Raw genomic sequence first — 8,541 nt, forward strand, 5'->3', positions numbered from 1 at the left:
AGGTGTTAAGTGGGCTTGAGTGGGTATCACCTGATGTCAGAGACCCCCTTCAGCATCTCTAGAGAAGAGAGTGCATTTCTCTCTCCAGCCTATTGAGGTTAAATTAAACAACACGTAACACATGTGATGGGGTTTGGCACACAGTGTCCAGTGCGTAAGCATCCCTTCCTTAGAGAGTATGTCCAGCCTTCTCCTTTTTCCCTAACGCATAGCTCTGGTGGGCAAGAATGACCCTAGTTTAGTCCTGCCCCTCCCACCCCCACCACATAAGTCAACTGATCTAGTGCAATACAAGAAAGTCATGACTGGACGTACCAGGCATCTAATTATAGTTGTCCAGAACATGGCTAGTACCCTGGGTCACCGAGACCCAGTGGAGAACGAGTACATTGTTACTGAAAAGAAGGTGCCAGAACAATGCAGATAAGCATATATATTATTCAGTTGTTCTGTCTCTGTGTCCAGCTGCCCTTTGGATCTGCGCTCTGAAAACTTCCCAGTCTCTTCCCACCTCCCACATAGGTTCAGACATCATTCTTACCTAGGAGCTCAAACCCAATTCTTCATCTAGACCAGGGCTCAGCAAACTTTTTCTATTGTAAAAAGGCCAGACAGTAACTATTTTAGACTGTGCAGGTCATACAATCTGGGTCGCAACTACTCAACTCTGCTATTGTGTGAAGCAGCCATAGACAACACATAAACAAATGAGCATGGCTGTGTTCCAGTAAGCCTTTATGTAGAGATACTGGAATTAGACTTTTTCAGGTTGCTTTCATGTGTCACAAGGCATTACTCTGCTTTCAATTTTTTCCAACCATTTGAAAATGTAAAAACCATTCTTAGCTCGTGAGCCTTGTGAAAACAGGGACAGTCAGGATTTGGCCCCCAGGCCTGGGTTTGTAGATCCTGATCTGGATCATGGCTTAGTTGCTCATCCAAGGCACACAATGACCCATTAGCAACTCACTCCCCTTCCCAGCTAAAGCATCCCCCAGGCACTGGCCCGAAACTCTGCACAGCTATAAGGACCCCACAGCAGAAGTGCGGAGAACAAAGTGGTCCGTATAAGAGGGAGGGTAGCAAAGGTTCAAATCTGTTGAACCAATATACCCAAAAGAATGGAAACAGGGAATCAGAGACTTAGTAACCAGTGTTCATAGCAGTATTATTCACAACAGCCAAAAGGTGGAAACCACCCAAGTAGCCATCAACAGATGAATGGATAAATAGAATGTTATGTATATACGTATAGTTGAATATCATTCAGCCATAAAAAAGGAATGGAATGCTGACACATGCTATAATACATACGAACTTTGAAGACATGCTGAGCGAAACAAGCCAGACACTAAAGGACATATATTGTATGATCTCATTTATGAAATGTTTAGAATAAGCAAATTCATAGGTTAAAGAAAGTAGATTAGAGGTTCCCAGAGGTTCAGGAGTGGGGAGGGATGGGAAGTTATTGTGTAATGGGTATAGAGTTTTGGTTTAGCACAATGGAAAAGCGTTTTGGTAATAGATGGTGGTGATGGTAGCACAACATTGTGAATGTAATTAATGACACAATATTACACTTAAAATTGGTTAAAATGGGGTGGGGTGAATAAAAATAAGTCTATAAAAACAGCTGTAGAATCAGAAACAGAACAGAATTCTTCCTTCTGCTTGCTATATTTGTAGCCCTAGAAAATTTAACTTTCCTAAGCTTTGGACTTCTTTTACACAAAATGGGCATGATACAAGCTGTTTGGGATGGAATCATGCCCCCCACCCCACCCCATAGAGACGTGTTAAATCTTAATCTGTGTTCTATGGGTGTAAACCCATTTGTAAATAGGAACTTTGAAGATATTATTAGTTAAGATGTGATCTCATTTGTGAACAGCATCTTTGAAGATTCCTATTTAGATGAGCCAAATTGAATCTGTGGGCCTTAAACCATATGGTTTTGTTCCTTATGAGCAAAGGAAATTGGACACAGAAGGAGAAGCCAGAAGTAAGAGAAGCCAGAGATGGAGATCACCACATAACAGAGAACTGCCATCACCAGAACACTGCGAAAGTATGGCCTGGCCAACACTTTGATATTTTTAATTTCCAGCCTCCAAACCATGAGACAATAAATTCTTGTTCAGTCAACCAAGGTGTGCTATTTGTCACAGCAGCCTGGGCAGACTAAGACATCACATAAGGTTGGGAGGGCAACATGAAAGAACTTATGTAAAGCTTTTAGCCCACAGCCTGGCACGGAGCAATAGAGTAAGCAGAGTCGTTTGCAACAAGAAGGAACAGTTTACATTTATTTAAATGCCATTTGAGACATAACCCTGAATACCAGAATATGTGTCTGTGTGTGTGTGTGTGTGTGTATGTCTGTGGGTGTGTGTGTGTGTATATATATATATGCCAAAAAAATGTACATACAGCAGAAGTTAGCTGAGCCCTGATCTGGATGAAGACTTGTGATCTCCCAGATAAGAATGACTTCTTAAGCTTTTCCGGGAGGTGGGAGGAGGCTGGATAGTTTTCAGAGGACAGAACAAAAGCACAGGGGGTGGGAGCAAACTTTTATTTCTATTTTTAAAGGGACAAGGCACTGATTTTATCCCACTTCAGTTTTGAATTGAGTGGGGTGGGGGAAAGGCCGCTGAGTTCCTTCCCACACCCTCCAGCCCTGAGCCCTGAGAAGGGGATTGAGCCTAGGAGAGAAGGAGGAGTTTCTTCTCCTTCAAACCCCCCATCTACAACTCCTACCCCCTCACCCTTCTACGTGCCTCTCTCCAGAGCCCTCTGCACCCTCCTCCTATTTGGCCGTAAGAGGAGGAGAGAAGGAGACCAAAAGCCTCTTAGCAACACAGACCCTTCTCTGCTGCTGCTGGGGCTTGGCCCCAGCTAGAGACATCTCACTACACCCAGGGCCAGCCACTTCCCCAGCTCTCCTCCTCCTCCTTTGCCTCCTCCTCCTTCATCACCTCCTCCTCCAATTCCCCCTTTATTACCCTTTGTGTCATCCTCCACAGCTCCAGGGAAGGCACTGAAAAGAGGGGGGCAAGAAAGATGTTCATTGAATCCACTGGTTTCTGTGTGTGGGAAGTAGGAGTTGAAGGTTTTATGGTTTACAGACAAGATCTTTAAAAGGACCAAGGAAATAAATACCAGAAGCCAAGAATGCAGATTATTTTCCATCAATCCATAGAATCCTGATACTTCCCTAATTCCATGAAATAAAAAGGAATAGCCCCCTTGGCAAATGGTCACAGAGGGTATCAACCAACTTTGAGAGGAAAGAGGCACTCCCTTAGAGGGACTCATAAAAGGCATAGAGCGGGAGAACCTAAGACGGCGGCTAGGTGAGACACGGCAAAAAAATACCTCTGTGAAAAATACTAGATAAAAACCAGAAAGTGACCCAGAATGCCACTTCCAGAGTAGCACCAGCCAGACAAGGTCTGCTAAATCTACAGGGACCATGCATTTGGTGAAACCAGGAGTCTGCATTCTGAAACGAGTGAGTGAGTCGGCTGAAAGTCTCTCGGCCACGCTGCATTATGGCTAAATGGTGGGTTGGTGTTTGGAGACGGACTAATTTTTTAAAAAAAAAAGAAGCCGGGAGCAGCTGCAGATACGACGGGAGCGGGCTTGGCTAATGCCTCGGTGTCTGGCGTGGAGTATACCCCTTCCCACACCCACTGCTGATTGTCTTGGGCCCAGGGGAGCAAAGGGGAGCCTAAAGGAGAAAAAAACGCACAACTTGCAGCCATCTCCCCGGCAGGCAGGGGCACTCCTGCCCAGGGCTGAACCCACAGCACAGAGCCACGCCAAGAAACCCAGCATGACAGGGAGTCTTTCCCACAGCACCGCTCACATGCCACAATATCAGCCATGGACAGTGGCCTTTAATACACCACAGCTGATTGTCCTGGAGCTGGGAGGGCGGAGCTGTGCAGAAAGGGGGAAGTTAGCACGTCCCATTCAACCACCTTTGAAGCAGGCTGGGAGAGCCCCTGCACAGCCCGGCGTCCCAGGGCTTCCCTGGAGGCTGGTGCGCAGTTGTGACATGGCACAGCCCTCCCTCCCTCAGCAGAGGTCCTAGAAGAGCACAGCAGGGAAGGGGGAACCACTTGGAAATCCCAGGGAACCTACACCAATACCAAGGACTTTTGGGTCAGCAGCAGAGAACAGCCTTACATCTCCGGGAACACCTAGGAGGTTTGATTATTAAAGCTGCCCTTCCTCCCTAACGACCCAGACACACGCCCCTCATTCAGAACGGACAGCACCAACAACACACCCAAATTAAGATCACCAATTGGATCCCGCAAGAATCAGATCCCCGCACACCACAAAGTTGGGGAGAACTGACTTGAGGGGAACAGGTGACTCACGGATGCCATCTGCTGGTTAGTTAGAGAAAGTGTACACCACCAAGCTGCAATTGTGAGAAATTAAAGATCAAGTTAAGCAAATGCCAAGAGGCCAAAAACAACAGAAAATCTTAAAGCATATGATAAAACCAGACACTTAGCATAAAACTCAGGTGACCTCTTCCCTGGAAAAGAATCAGTGCCTTTTAATGAGTACGAATAAGATAAACATGCCAGGCTTTTAGTACAGTGCCAGGCCCTACAGAGAGTCATCACCAGTAATAACAGGATCCTAGAGTGAGGTCCTTAGGGCCCCAACCTGCTGTCTTGGATTCACCCCAGAAAGATGAGGAGTCTTATAAGACATGCTGGGGGCCTAAAAGCCAAGATGGAAAGAAGGGCCTAAAACAGCATGAAAAAAAATGGACCACCTGGGCCTGTGGCCACAAGGTACATGTCTGCGCACACCCTCTTCTCTGCGGTTTGAATCCTGTTTCCGACCAGCCTCTGGACGGTGTATATAGAAAGAAAGAACCCAGACACCATGGAAAAAGGGGGTTGGGTAAAGCAAATCTATTTTTCTCCAATGCCTCACACTAGGTCAGGCACATAATGGGAACATAAATATTCTAACAAATGAATAATTAATAAGGGAAGGGGGTAGAGAAAGTGACGGCCAGATTAATCCATTCAAATACTTGTACCAGGCATTCTTCAAGGCACATGGGGTCCAGCTATAAACAAGACATCCTCACAGAGATTATAGTCTAATAGGGTGGACATACATTAAACAGTGTCATGAGCTAAAATTGCTTAGCAACCCCCACCCCCCACCCAAAGACTCAAAGTATCTCAAATCTTGGTCATCTAGGAGTGTGCAAAATACCAGGCAGAGGGAATGTGACTAAAGTTTCACTGTGCTCAGGTCTTCTCCCCTTATTATAGCCACCATTTATAGGGCAAAAAAATGAAATAAGCACTATCTTTTACAACCCAAAATAGGATTAAACATGGTCCTCAGCCTAGGATTAGAAACCAAACATGTCTGGGCATATTTAGGGGCAAAGCCTTACATAAACAGAGGCAATTACATAAAAACAAGTTCAATAATGCTCAAATTCAATGAGGACCCAAGCTTAACCTATTGTTCAGGCTGTCCCCAGCTTAAAAATAAGTTCAGGGCTTCCAGAAGATGGCGGTTAGGAGAGACAGGGCAAAAAAAACCACCTCCATAAAAAATACTAGATAAAAGACAGAAAGTGACCCAGAACACCAGTTCCAGAGATGCATCAGCTGGACAAGGTCTGCTAAATCCACAGGGACCATGCACTTAGTAAAACGAAGAGTCTGCATTCTGAAATGAGTAAGCCTGCTGAATAACCAGCAGCCACACTGCAGTCTGGGGAAACTGTGGGTTGGTGTTTGTTGTTGGACTAGCTTTAAAAACCCAAAAGCAGCTGCAGATATGGCAGCGAGGTGGGAACTGCATCCCCACAACCTGTGGGCACACCTCAATATCTGATGTAGACGATAGCCTTTCGTGTACCCACTGCTAATTATCTCAGAGCTAGGAAGGCAGAGGTTAGTCAAGAGGGGAAAATAACCACGCCCTTTACAGCCATCTTCCAGGTGGGCTGGGAACACTCCTGCCCAGCACCGGTGCCTCAGCCCAGAGCTGTGCCAAACAACCCAGTGTGACGGGAAGTGTTTCCAGCAACAGGCACACATTCCCAGTATCTGGCATGGATGATAGCCTTTCACGCATCCGCAGCTAATTGTCCCACAGCTAGGAAGGCAGAGGTGTGTGAAAAAGGGGAAAGTAACATGCCCCATACAGCGATATTTTCAGCAGGCTGGGAATGCCCCTACATGGCCCTGCAGCCCAGAACTTCCCTTGAGGGATGGTGCTCACTTGTGATATAGCAGTCTTCCCTCAGCAGAGGCCCTAGTAGGGCATGGCTTGGAAGAAGGACGCACTTGGAAGTCCCAGAGACCATATGCCAATACCAAGGACTTGTGGGTCAGCGGCAGAGACAAACTGTGACGAGACTGAACTGAAGGTTTAGACTCTTGCAATGCTTTAAATCTCCAATAACACCTGGGAGTTTTGATTATTAAAGCTTCCCTCCCTCTCTAAACACTCAGACATACACCCCACATTCAGGGTGGGCAGTACCAACTACACAAGCAAACTTGGTGCACCAACTGGACCCCCACAAGATTCAGACCCCCACTCACCACAAACACAAAGTTGGGGAGAACTGGCTTGAGGGGAATAGATGGCTCATGGATGCCACATGCTGGTTAGTTAGAGAAAGTGCATGCCACCAAGCTGTAGGTCTGACAAATTAGAGATAAGTGTTTGAATAAGTCTACATATCCAATAAGAACCCTATCAAGGTAAGCAAATGCCCAGAGGCCAAAAACAATGGAAAATTTTAAAGCATATGAAGAAACCAGATGATATGGATAACCCAAACCCAAACACGCAAATCAAAAGATCAGAGAAGACACAGTACTTGGAGCAATTAATCAAAGAACTAAAGATGAACAATGAGAGCATGGCACAGGATATAAAGGACATGAAGAAGACCCTAGAAGATCATAAAGAAGAAATTGCAACAGTAAATAAAAAAATAGAGGATCTTACAGAAATAAAAGAAACTATTGACCATATTAAAAAGATTCTGGATACTCATAGTACAAGGCTAGAGGAAGCTGAACAACAAATCAGCAACCTCAAAGATAACAGAACAGAAAATGAAAGAACAAAAGAAAGAATGGGGAAAAAAATTGAGAAAATCGAAATGGACCCAGGGATATGATAGATAAAATAAAATGTCCAAATGTAAGAGTCATTGGTGTTCCAGAAGGGGAAGAAAAGGGTAAAAGTCTAGGAAGAGTATTCAAAGAAATTCTTGGGAAAAACTTCCCAAACCTCATAAACAACATAAATATGCAAATCATAAATTCCCAGTGAACTCCAAATAGAATAAATCCAAATAAACCCACTCCAAAACATATTCTGATCAGATTTTCAAATACTGAAGAGAAGGAGCAAGTTCTGAAACCAGCAAGAGAAAAGCAATTCACCACACACAAAGGAAAAAGAATAAGACTAAGTAGCAACTACTCAGCAGCCACCATGGAGGTGAGAAGGCAGTGGCATGACAAATGTAAAATTCAAAGAGAGAAAAATTGCCAACCAAGAATTCTTTATCCAGCAAAGCTCTCCTACAAATTTGAGGGAGAGCTTAAATTTTTCACAGACAAACAAATGCTGAGAGAATTTGCTAACAAGAGACCTGCCCTACTTGAGATACTAAAGGGAGCCCTACTGACAGAGAAACAAAGAAAGGAGAGAGAGATATGGAAAAAGGTTCAGTACTAAGGAGATTCAGTAAGGGTATGTTAAAGGACATTAAGAGACAGAGGGAAAAAATATATCTGACAAACATAAACCAAAGGATAGGATGGCTGACTCAAGAAATACCTTCACAGTAATAACATTGAATGCCAATGGATTAAACTCCCCAATTAAAAGATATAGATTGGCAGAGTGGATCAAAAAATATGAACCAACACTGCATTGCATACAAGAGACTCATCTTAGACATGGGGACACAAAGAAATTTAAAGTGAAAGGATGGAAAAAAAATATTCCATGCAAGCTACAGCCAAAAGAAAGGAGTAGCAGCAATATTAATCTCAGATAAAATAGACTTTAAATGCAAGGATGTTGTGAGAGACAAAGAAGGCCACTACATGCTAATAAAAGGGGCAATTCAACAAGAAGAAATAACAATCATAAATGTTCGTGCACCCAATCAAGGTGCCACAAAATACATGAGACAAACACTGGCAAAACTAAAGGAAGCAATTGATGTTTCCACAATTATTGTGGGAGACTTCAACATATCACTCTCTCCTATAGATAGATCAACTAGACAGAAGACCAATAAAGAAATTGAAAACCTAAACAATCTGATAAATGAATTTGACTTAGCAGACATATATAGAACATTACATCCCAAATCACCAGGATACACATTCTTTCCAGTGCTCACAGACCATATACCATAGTATATGTAGTGCTCATAGACCATATGCTGAGACATAAAACAAACCCCAATAAATTTTAAAATTTAAATTTTAAAAAATTGAAATT

Source organism: Choloepus didactylus, chromosome 2 (assembly GCF_015220235.1).
Source record: "Choloepus didactylus isolate mChoDid1 chromosome 2, mChoDid1.pri, whole genome shotgun sequence".
Taxonomy (NCBI): Eukaryota; Metazoa; Chordata; class Mammalia; order Pilosa; family Megalonychidae; genus Choloepus; species Choloepus didactylus.